The sequence below is a fragment of the Lagopus muta genome, chromosome 12 (genome assembly GCF_023343835.1).
Source record: "Lagopus muta isolate bLagMut1 chromosome 12, bLagMut1 primary, whole genome shotgun sequence".
Taxonomy (NCBI): Eukaryota; Metazoa; Chordata; class Aves; order Galliformes; family Phasianidae; genus Lagopus; species Lagopus muta.
In genome coordinates, this window is record NC_064444.1 from 10,455,498 (window position 1) to 10,468,324 (window position 12,827).

The window sequence follows — 12,827 nt, forward strand, 5'->3', positions numbered from 1 at the left end:
AATGTATTTCATTGTATTGTTCATTTTTTTTCAGAAGATCAGTCTAGAAGCATTTCAAGCTGTATCACCTTTGCTGGTCGGAATTGGACTCCAATATCAGCATGCCATCTTTACACTTTCATTACTTTTGTAGCATTAAAAAAAAATAAATCTGAATTCAGCAAATTCTAAAGTTACTTATTTTTAGGTTTGAGTCTAACTCAGACTTGGCAGGAATGTGTCTTTAAAGAGCAGTGTAAGCAATTATTTATCTGGAATAAAGTTTGTTGGGAGTACTAGTTTATAAATTGTGCAATCTATTAGTTTGATTTATGTTTTAAAAATTCCCATGAATAGTACAATTAATACTGATTATTACTCTTAAGGTCTTCTGCAGTTAAATTTTTGGGCCCAGTATGCTGAAGCAGCCTGTTTCTAGAAATATCTTGCACAGTAAGTTATCTGTAAAGCTAGGCTACTCAGATAAAGTGAAGTTAAGGGATAGTTTTATAAAAGCCTGCATGCTTAATTGTGTGCCTAATTTGGTGAAGTAATTAATTCATGTTATGGATAGAGACTATAGTAAAAATGACTGAAAATATGTAACTAGTTCACTGCAAATCCCGGACTCTAAATTGGCTACTTGCATGCATATACATGCTTCCACAAATACTTGCAGCAAATTGCAGGTAAATTAAGCATTAAGTGTCAGGCATATACTTGTGCTTGAGCAAAATGATCCTACCTTAGAAAATATTAGAAGATTCACTAACTTTTCATCTTTGTTCTTGTTTTTACATTTTTGTGGATTTGGCAACGTAGCACATTATTTTCGTGAAGAAATACAGAGTGCATCTCATACTGTTCTTTACAGAAATATATGAGGCTGCATTTTTTTCTGGCGGTACTGATAGCAGAAAATCTCTCTTTTCTGTTGTTAATGATACAAAATCGACTTTGCTCCTGTATTCCCTACAGAAAATAGTGCATTAAAAATAATAGCGTTTAAATTTGGATGTGTTTAGGAATGTCACAATAAGAAGGGTTGGTCCAGTATTCAGAAAAAGTAAGATTTCTGCAATGCTATAAACACACACACTTACATAGTCTCCAATTTTTTACTTATACAGCTCTGTTTAATTTAAGACTGGATTGAACATGCTTGTTGCTGAATCCACCACTGGGAAGACTGGTCATTATATAAATATTACAGCCAACTTGGATTTGCCAACATCCCAAATAAAGAAGAATCAAGGAGAATTTGAGTAGTGGCCTTTTTCCCTTCTTCTGAAGGAAATATTATCAACTCATTAGCTACAAGCCTGCATGGAGGCCCCAACTGTGACTCTTAAAGCAAGAAACACAATCCTTGTTGTTAAGATTGACTTTCAGCATGCCAGCTGTCCCTCTTTTGGAATGGTTGACCTTATTTTTCAAGTAGAACATGTGCCATCTTGATTACCCAAACTCTTAATTCAATGCTGTTTAATGCTTTGTTTCCTCAAAATATCCCTCATATTCAGCTTTGATTGGTGGGTAGATGTACCAGTACTGATCAGCTTAATTACCAGTGTGAGGTAGCGCAAGGCAGACATGAGGTAGCAGCACACCTTTCCCAGCATTCTGAGGTAATTAACCAAAAAATATTTCCCTGCCACCTGTCTAGCCTTGGAGAAAATCCAGTTTTCTTTCCAAGCTACGAGAACAGGGGATCATAGCAGAATTTGGGAAGCAGGATAGCTTACCCATGTATTTTCTGTTCTTCCTAGAGTCATCTATAGTGGTTATTCCAGAAGCTCAGACTGCTGCTGTCTTTCTTTTCCTACTCCCAGCATGGTTTCTGCAGCAAAGAAACTGTGAAGTACTAAGGTAAGCCATAAAGGAAATCATGAGCTTTGATCTTCCTTGGTTTGTGAGGACAGGAATGCTGAATATACCTTTGGAAGGATCAAGTACAAACACCAACAAGGTTTGATTTTACTATGGCCTGGCTAAAATTTCTGATTTTTTCTCAGTTGTTCAAGGCTTAAACTCAGTGTACTAGCATATAAAAAAACTTAAATTTGCTGTGTGTTCAATACTTAGAGGAAAAGTGCTTCTTACCATGCCTGGGTGAAAACATACATGGTCTATTTACATTCATTATCTACACCAAATTAATATAAAATTTCTCACTCCTCAGTGGTTGCATTGATGAAGTGTTCAAAACAACAGCGACAACAGCAACAAAAAAAGCCACTATATAACATCACAAAAATATACAGATAAAATAATGTTGTTTTACACTTAATCTAGTTTGAATAATTTTAGTTTTTACGTCTGCACTTATACTGAAAAGACACATTGTGATGTAAAAGTGATGATTAATTCTGGAATAACTTCTGAGTTCTGATGGCTTTTCATTAAATAGAGTGTAACCTGTATGAGCTAATGGGTGTATGAGTCCATCTACAAAGATGATATCCATGCTTAAAGCATCCCAGCCACCCTGAAAATTTTCTTCTGTGACCCTGACATATTGTACAGTTGCAAATGGTCTATTCCGATGTCATGTTTCCAGAAGACAACTCAAGATTGAGACAAATTCAATTACCTGTGGTTAGATACTTTTTTTTAATGCTGGAATTGTTATTCTGCCATAGTTCAGGAATAGCTAATGGAATTTCATTTGGAAAACAAACCCCATACTTTTTGGCAGGATACAAGCGGTAAAAGATTTAGTCCACGAGGTATATTTTATTCTGGCATATAGGAGAACAGTTGGTGGAAAATGGTTTCTTCTGTAACCCCTTAGAAACTTAACTATCTGTCAGTGATTGCTATGAATGTGGTGCATGACATGTCATGAAAGTTCACATAAATAAAATGGGAAAAGCATCCTGTTCAGGACTGCCTTTGTGGAAGGGTTGAGAAGAAATATATGATGAGGAGAAGAGAAGGGCTTTACATTCAGAATTCTTAGCTGTTAGCATCTGGAGCCCTGGCTGGAGTAGTGAGACCTTCTGCAGTAGTTGTCTTGGGGTTTCATTTATTGCGTTATCTACCCTAAGCTGAGGGTAATGAGGAAAGTTAAAAGGGAAATTTATTGTCAGTGCTCATTTATCTATTGGGTTATTGTTCTGATTCGTCCCAGTTGTAACCAGTTCAATGCAATAAAAACAGTGCTTGTAAATACTGATATTTCAAATTGGTGGAAATTTGTGGAAAAGTTTAAAAAGTCTGCATGTACTACAAAATTTTATATGAGCAGAATTAGTGTTTCTATGGCCTACCACATTATTGATAGATAGAATGAGGTTTCAGCTATTGGTTAGCTGGTTGTACACGAACTAGTGATTCTTGTCCCTCTTCCTGTAATACCTTTTAGCCAGTTGAAATTTCTTAAGAACTTTAGAAGTGCAGAGCAAGGAATCTGTTAAAAAGACTTCACTTCCACTCATGTCATTGAAGTGCTGCCTGATAAACTTGCTCTGCAGTGACCTGTGGCTGTAACTGAGCTCAGCAGGGGAGCCAGAATTAATAAAATGCACATCGAAACTCCAGGCCCTGCCCATTTAACTACTGAGCTCTAAGCAATTGTAAGCAATAGCCCTTACTTGCTCTGTTTTAGCTCAAATCCACATAGTGAAACTGCTGGAGCACTTTTTTTGCAGCAGTGGTGTGGAGCAGCTGTTTTCGGTCGGAACATTTGGAGTTTCATCTTGTCATAGCAGCATCCCAAAACTTTGAATGTAAGGTTGTGATTAGGTCAGAGCTCTCCTAGAGCATGCAAAGGGCTGTTAGATGACATGGCGGAGATGAGGGTGTACGCTGTGAGAAGCATGGAGAGTCTGTGGTGAATTTGAGGATTAGTTCTCATAGGTGTGTATGGCCTTCCAACGCTGGTAGATTAATATGAGGCCTTTCAAGAGAGACTCTTTCCTGATGTTTTCTTCTTTAGTGCTTCCACACCCAGACATTCCCACTAATTCTCCATTCACACTGACCTTAGCCTTTCTATGGCCTTTTTGCATACATGTGTGCATATGTACCGCTTTTGGAAGGAACCATCCAATGCTTAGAATCATAAAGGTTGGAAAAGACCTCTGCAGTCATCTAGTCCAACCATTCACCTACCACAAATTAGCTGTGTGTGCCTGTGTTACAGTGGCAGGAGCCATAGGTCATCTGTCTGTTTCTGAAAGTGCAGATGAAGTTGTAGAATGATTTTACTGGCTGACTTACTTCCAGTCTGAAGCATAAATGGAAGCCAGCTGAATCTACTTTAATTGAGGCAAGCCATTGACTTAGTGCTTAGTGCCAGAAAAGTTGTTGGGCAATAACTTTGAAAAATCCTCAGAAATAAGAATGGACTTTGTAATGATCTCGGTTCTTCAGTGATATGTATTTAAATAGGTTACTTGATTTACTATCCAGTTTTAGTTAAAATGACCACTGAGATCGTTAATCATGATAGCAGCATTAATTGCATAAATATCTGAGTTGCTGATTTTTCATGTTCATGACTCTATAAGTATGCGGATTAGATGATGAAATAAAAAATGTACATTGTTATTCCATTGATGTCTAATTCCTTTCTATTCTTCTGTTTACTCTATTTGTTTATCTAGCTCTTGTCATATGACAGTCTCTGAGGTATGTGTAGTACTACGATAGTGAAAAAATAAGCTCAGCTATTTCTAGTTAGCTTTTTGTCATGCTCCAAAATGTCTCTTCTGGGTACGCTTTTTGACCTAGATTCAAGCTACAAGCAGGAACTTCTGGGTTAAAGAAGGAGTGCTGTGTTTGAGTTGTTCTTTATCATATGATTTTTTTTGTGTGTGTTTCATAACTGCTGGAGAATTTACACTCTGGGAATCAGTATTTTTGTTTTAGTGGTTGCAATAAAGAAAACTATTTATTGAAGATTTCTGATGCAAATACAACGAAGGGAAGTGTTTTTGTTTCCTCCTGTGGGTATTTATACTTTAATTCTTTGACTCATTTTTTCAGAATGAGAGCGACTTTAGTGTTATATAATAAAGTAGTTCATAGTACAATTAGTATGATGTAGGAAAACAGTAACATGATATGCTGAATTTAAATAACTGGAACTGATCAAGAGGGACATCAAAATTAAATGCTAGATAGGATTGACATAACAAATACAAGATGGCCACTACTTTTAAGTTGAAATACTCTGTCACCCACTGATATGTTCCAGGCAAATATGTTGGGAGACTAAACATTTTGATAGTCTTTCCATTATTTCTTTGAGCCATCAGCTTTTAATTTTCTCTTTCTAGTTAATATACTTGTGTATAATTTAAACAGAAAACTGTTCTGTTTCATCATAAAAGATTTGTCTATTACTTTTGGTGTGTAAATCAAGTGGACAGCAAAACATTCTTGAACTTGTTTTTTGAGGCATTTGTTGACAACAACAGGAAAAGAGATCACAGAGACCGCCAATAAGTGTGGACATCAATTATTTTTTAATTGTATAGGAGTACAGTACACTAATTAAAACTAGTATATCTTGCAATGCCAAAGGCAAAATTAATTATTAATTTTTATTAATATTCAGAAGTAGCACAAGGAATACATTAAAAAAGATTTTGTGGCTGTGACTGAGATCTTGTTTTGCTTTATATTTTAGCAAAAATAGTATGTTAGCTAAATTTGAATAGTTAAATATGCACTGAAGAGATTATATGTATCAAAGACAAATGTTCTATTTAGACTAGTTATCCAGTGACAGGATATATGAGGTAGGAAAAATTCTTTAAAAAAAAAAAACACAGAGCTTTGCTCTATTTTACCTGAGAAGTATGAATACATGTTATTCTGCCATTGTTACCATGGATACTTTAATTATCAGATTGAGTGTTTTAGCTATGATACCTTGTATTCAATAGGATAATTTACTTTCAACTTCTAGATCTAGCTCATCAAATTAGGTTTGTCCTGAACTGATTCGCTAAACCTGGTGTGCGTCTGGTCAAAGTTACTCCTCTATCTGTAAGAACAGACTTTTCAGTGTGCTGTAAATAACTCATCTGGAAGTTGCCATTCTGGATCGGAAGCGTATCAGAAAGAGAAGCTTTTGTGTGGGAACATAGATTTCATCACTGTAATAGATAGCATATTGATTGTCTCTGTATGCACTAGTTCATCAAAGTTATAGAGTGCAAAGTTTTAATTTTTGGAATAATCAAAATTTGTTTAAAAACCTCCTGAAGGCATTTCTATGAGAGCAAAGTTTTTAAAGGGCAGCTTGTGTCTGGTGTTATTTCAAATGTTGCCTCATTTTATGATGGGAAGTGGCTATTAGAAACCTTATCGGGATTTTGCATACTGCTGTGATTTTTTTCTAGGCCAGTGAGTTTCAATTTGCTTGATCACTTAAGATTAGGCAGGCAAAAGTTTAGATTTAATTTTTCTTAAAACGGTGCTGCAGAACCTTGAGAGACATGGCTGTCTCTAATGTTAAAAGAAACGCTGTGAGTTTCACCTCTCACCTCTAAGTGATCTTGTAATTGCTGTAGTCATTCAGGTACTGCCTAGAAATATGGACATTGCTTGCTGTACTTTGGCTAAAATCTAAGATAAATATATCACAGATCCATACCTAATTTAGCAGTACTACAAAGTTTAGTTTTTGCTTCATCCGAATATCTCAGGCTACTATTATAGTAATATATAAAATATAATTTTGTCTTATAAACCAACTGTTGGACATGTTGGATTGCTACAATTATCCAGAATGTGCTTTTCATTTGGTTACAGCAAAGCAAGCAACAAAAAAAGTTTTCCTATGTTTTAATTGAGCACTATGTAAGTGTAGATGCAATTTTTGTCCTCTTCAAAAAGGAGTCTGTTGCTTTAGAAAAGTCAGATTGTGCCTACTCCTTGAATTTTAATTTTGTAAGCAAAGGGAAGAGTAGTGATAATATTCACCTTCGGTTTATCATCAGTACTGTGTTTTGCAGTGATTCTGACCTCTTCAGAGCTCTCTCCATGGATTGGAAAATAGCACGAGTAACATTTCTAGTTCACATGTATCTCTGTGCTTGTGAACAGGCATGCCTGTCACTGAGCAGCAAAGAGGAGGAACCACTATTAGCTTTGCTGTTTCACAGAGAAATCAGCATATGTGGGAAGAGTAGGCTGTTGCAGACAAACATTACTACTTTACTTTGCAGTACTTGTTTTTCAAACTCAACTTCAAAATCTGACAAAATACAAATCATTGCTTAAACAAACAAACAAATGAAAATGAACCCAAACTTTCCAAAAAGTTTCTGATCACAGTTCTGGAAAATCAATTCTAAGAAGCTCTTTTCTGAATTCTTCTGTTCTCCATCCTGAAAGTAAAGAGTGCTGTGTGTTGTCCAGGAAAACCAGAGTGCACCTTATGGAATAACATCAAAGGGAAGCACTTGACAAAGACAGGCAATTTAGATGCTCAGTTCTGGAAATATATTGACTGAAGATGAAAGCTCTTTACGAAAGAGGCTTTGTCTTCTATTTATATAGAATATTGCATAATTTAGTAAATGTTGGGGACACTATTAATCTCATCCAACTTTAGATGTCTACAGTGTAGCTGTCAATCTTAAGAGAAGATCAATTGCACTCTAAAAGTGCCTGTTTCTCTCCACTGACTATAAACGGAGCCCGCACAAGTAGCTCAGGTGCAGACAGCTTCATCTATATTTGGGCAGATGAGTGCTGCTCTAAAATGCTGTCTAGCATGGCAAAATAACTGTAATTGCCATTAAAAAAAAAATCCTTGGGAATGTATCTCATTCTTCAATCAACTAAGAAAAATAATGGCAACTGCTGTTTTTAGTATTACATTCCAAAGTGAAGTGTCAGGGGTTGTTAGCATAACCACAACATCAATCCATTCGTAGATTCCTGAGATGTTAATTCAGAATAGAAGTCTGAAGCCATGTGCTTTCTCAGAGCAAAAAAATAAAGCTGAACACCTGGGTTGTCAATGCTATAACAGCAATTCAATAGGAAATTCTATCTCCAGTAGAAAAGACAAAACGTTGCAATTAAATTCCATATGGAAATGACAACAGAAATATCCAATGCTGCTGCTGCTGGATCCTCTGGATCAGCTGATATTCTTTTTGGAATCTCAAAATCTGTTTACTGGTATTTTTTTTTTACAGTGGAAATGTTGTTTTGAAATATGACAGAACATCATGTTCTTCTAAAGCTGTGCCAGTGTCTTATTAGTGGCAAGACACTATGCTAGAAATGTTGGCCATGAAGAGTCTATACACACAGTGCCATCTGTTCAGCCATTGACTAAGATCGTTTTAGCCGGTATATAAGGACTGATATTACTCTTTCTTATTGTGGACATAGAATTAATGGGTGCAGCTGACCTGATAGTATGTAGCCTGTTTAAGATAAATATGTGACAATCTACTTCCAATGCTGCTTTAATTGCTATATGGTACATCTGGAAGAACTGTGTATGGTAGATATACAGATGTGTGCTCAACTGAATGATTATAATCTAAAGTTATACTGAATGACATTCCAGGTAGCTGGTTCTCTCCTAAATATTAGGAGGAAAGATGCAAAATATGTAAGAACCGGAGGAAAATACTGAGCTCTGAGGCAAAGGAGATTTTGTATTGTTTGGCATGGAATATACTGATGCTAAAATAACCAAGTCTAGATTCAGAGCCACGTAGATATAAAATATCAAGTTCACTAAAAGCTGTAGGGTGATGGGACTTTAGTGAGAGTGAAGGACTGAGCACTTTAACATTAAATTTAAAATATGTTTATTTTAGAAAAATTAGCAATTTATCTATTTGAGTAATAGACATATGTATTATGTACTGTACCTTGCATATATTTCAGACTTGTTTACTAAATTATTTCTCCTGCGAATACCTTTCTGTTGGAAATTAATTATTCTCTGTTCTTACAGAACATCTTTTGAGAGGGCATGAATAGGATGTTAAAATAGACTGACTATTCAATTTCTCTCAAGATCCTGGACACTTAGAACAGCTCTAGAAGGAAATCTATTTGATCCAAAAAATTAAAATCAGTGTGTTTTGGTATTGAAAAATTCTAATACTGCATGTCTTGAACAGTTGAGTAAAGACTCACTTTGCTTGTGTTGGAAAGCACATAAGAAATGTACAAGCTGTCCTTTCCAGCTCCTGCTGGAAATTCTTCGTTTTAAGATGCATTTGTCATGCCATCTAAGTGGGATGATCTCTTGACAACTGATTCATATAAGGATAAGTAATTGTCCTGGTTAGATTTCTCTCTTTCTCTCTCTCTTTTTTTTTTTTTTTTTTTTTTTTTTTTAGTTTTAGAAATGCTATTTGATAAAGGAAAATCTTGAAATTGAAGAATGAAGATGTTCTAGGGGATTTTAGATCGAATCTGCCATGTAGAGATGTGATTGTGTCAAGCTATCATTCATACTCTCTGCTTTAAGTTGCTTTCAGTTTCCTTATGCCAAAGATACTGTCAGTCATTCCTGCCTGCAGTATAAGGGACGTCTCTCACTCACAAATGACCTTCTTACAGATTACACAATTCTTTTTGACGTTGAAGTGAAATGTAACTTCTTACAGTTTGTGAAAAAAATGCTAGTTAGCAACCTTCCCTCTAGATGTTTGTATTCATGAATAACTGCTTATTTCACCAAGAAAATTATTTTCTACTAATTTATATTCCTGCCTAAGTGCAGATACAAAACAACTAAGGTAGGGCAAGATGGACTATATCCATTCTTTGCCTTTTCTGCAGAAGGATATAAAAGCAGTTACATTGGAACAACCCAGGAATTAGGTGGGGGTATAGCCATAAAAAAAAAAAAAAAGATGAGGAAAAGAACCAGCTTGAGTGTTAGGTTGTGCTGTGAGGCTGGATGCACAGTTACTTATGTAAAATGAACACGATTGGGAGTTACAGAAAAACTGAGTCAAATGTCATTTTACAGAATATCCTCAGAGCAGAAACACCACGTTATTTGAAAGCAACCAGTCTAAGAAATGCTGTATTTTCAAGAGACATCATGGAGTGCAAAGGTTGTGAACAAAGCTGTAACAGCTACAATGAGCCACCAGAAGTAGTAGGGAAAACTGTCTTCTATAGCATATGCACAGTTCAGGCCTTTTCTTCACACCTCGGAATGCAGTAAGAATATCCATCAAACTCAAGCTGTTGCTCTACCAGTGAAGATGTATTTCAAATGAGAAAGCGTTACCTGTGAAGATCATCTATTAACTGCTGAGATCTATGGATAGCTCTGATGTAAACCTCTTGTTTTCTCTTCAACTGTTCACCAGCCAGGTAGAGCCTCAAGCAGGGCACCCTTGTGTTGTAATGCTGATTAATGATAAGCCCCTCATTTGAAATTGTCAGTGAATTTGGATAACTGTCATCCACATTTATAAAGCCTTACTAATTAACATTGTTAAAAACTGAGCTGTCCAGAAAAGCTAGATGGTATCACAATTTGCATTATGGATGCACAAAATACTTTTTTTATCTTATTTTTCTCTTTTGCATCTAAACCATAGTGAATGGCTCCTACCTCTGTATGTGAATGCCAGAAAGCTTTGCTCAGCAAGTGATCCATCTGCAACACATATTCCATACTGTTCATTTTACTTATAGTAAGTCTGAACACAGTATGTCTATGCATGAGATAGACAGCATGTCATAGTTAAGTCTGGGTTTGTTGCTCTCCTGCAGAGTTGTCTTTCTTTTTTTATTGACTGTGTTACTAAATATTGAGAGGCAGTGCTTGAGAATTTCTTAACTTCATTTCAGATCCTACTTGACCTACATTTATCTGCATGTGGATAAAATGTTGTTTTAGTAAGAAAATAAAGGTATTTGTTAAACTGTGTCATAAATATATTCCAATGTAAACATGGTTCTTTACAGTAGAGATCTTTCAGATATCTTAATTCTTTTTTTTCTTTTTATATTTTGCACTCTACACATATTGTCACTAGAAATGATAATTGCTGTATTTTGAGCAGCACAAATGCATCTCCTATATTTTCATGTTTTCGTACAAATAATTATGCTCTTTTTCTTATGTAAGAATGCCTCTCTATAATTGCTGAGATTTTATGAATCATTTTTAGACACTGATGAGACTGTTTATTGCATAGGACAAAAGTTGAGAATGTTGAAGAATTTGGTGGCTTTTTTTCCAGGTTGTGCTAAGTAATTGATCAAATAGCTAATTTTTAAGAAAAAAAAAATGTTATCTTGAATTCTAAAATGGTTACATTGAGCTTTTATGGCAACTAGTAAATTTTTGCCCTGTCAAGCTTTGATACATGTAAAACATTGAGATTATATTCTCATTTATTTATATCAAGAGTAAATTCTCTTGAATAATCTCTAGTTTACAAAAGTAAGCTAGAAACCATATTGTCAGAATGATTAGAATTCTAGCGGGCAAACAAAAGAGCTCTACCTCATTATTATTTGCATCTGAAGTAGCACTCTCAAATCATAATGTACTTTAAAGACTTCAGATTTAAACAGAACGTCAAGATGTTTTCATGGCAAAATGAAGTCTGGCTTCCCAGGAAAGCATCCTTTATGTTCTCTGATAACCACACCATGACTGAAAAGGAGATAGCGGTGTTGTGACCAGACAGGAGCAGTACATGTGCTGCATGCCTGGATGTCTTCTGCTAACTGCAAGGTAGCATTATATCTGCCTTTACATACAGTAGAGATTCTATATTAGTCTTTCCTCATACTGCTAATTTTCATGAAACTTGCAGGGATATAATTACCTCTAATTATGCTGTGTCAGATAGGGCAATGAATCCAAAAGTGATTAGGGAGAAAGGGAAGGATTTGGATAGTTCAAGGCACAATGCCTTGGGAAGTCAAGCTGAAAACAGATAGAAAATTTCCTTCTGTGGACCTGGAAAGGATGTCTGCTAACTCTTTTTAATATAGGCTTTAAGTCAGGATGTAATATCATCTGCTTGTCATCTTCAGAGTTAGTAATTTCTTGCTTTTCATTGTATCTCTTTCTCTTACAACACTCTGCCAAATTTCCTCCCATGTTTATCTTTCTTTTCTGAGTAGCCTCTGTTTTCCACATGCTATAATCCCATTTTTGTTTTCAGCAGAATTCCTTTGTCTTAGGTTCTCACCCATAATTGGTATTCGTGATCCTCCAACTCTATAATCATATAACACCTCTTTTGTTTTAACCATTGCCGTTTTAACCATTATAAAATACTGATTTTCTGTCTTTCAGTCTTTTTAGACCTCTGACCTTTGTTTTTAAAACAACTTTCTTCCCTCCTTTGCTGCCATTCTTTTTCCCTTTGAACAATTTCCCACGACCATTACCGTAAAGGCACTGCCCTGGTCATTCAGGTCAGACTATTCCAGTACTGATAAATGTGCTCCCACTGCAAGAAGCAGTCATACCACATAAATTTATACTCTACCTTGGCCATTCTGACCCAAATATCCTCATTTTGTTGTGCTACAACTGCAACTTTTGGTCCAAGAAGGGTGACCATGAAGCATTGAATAAAGTAAACTATTTCTGTCAGATGTCAAGACTTGACCAGAGGAAGATTCACTCAGGGTTTCTATTTTATTTCTTCATGTTATGACTTCTCTAATTCTGCAGTTCATCTCATTGGCTCCCCCCTCATCAATTCCAATGGGTAAGAGGACCATGTCTGAAAAGTGTTATCCCTTCTGTGGAAAGATATTAACTTGTACCAGGGTCCACTCACGTCCTTCTTGCCAGGAACAGGGAATGCCTGGGTTGCCTTGCTCATCAGATTTTGAGGAAAAAGGGAAATTGGAGCTACGGGCTT

At 35.8% G+C, this 12,827-nt stretch overlaps 1 long non-coding RNA gene across 1 annotated transcript in view; it reads left to right on the forward strand.

Annotated features, from left to right (window-relative positions):
• LOC125699394 (uncharacterized) overlaps nt 1–12,827 on the forward strand; it is a 323,127-nt gene that overhangs the window by 252,586 nt on the left and 57,714 nt on the right. Inside the window, exon 15 of the long non-coding RNA XR_007379529.1 lies at nt 35–1,848. This is a non-coding gene — a long non-coding RNA (uncharacterized LOC125699394). The remainder of the gene's footprint in view (nt 1–34; nt 1,849–12,827) is intronic.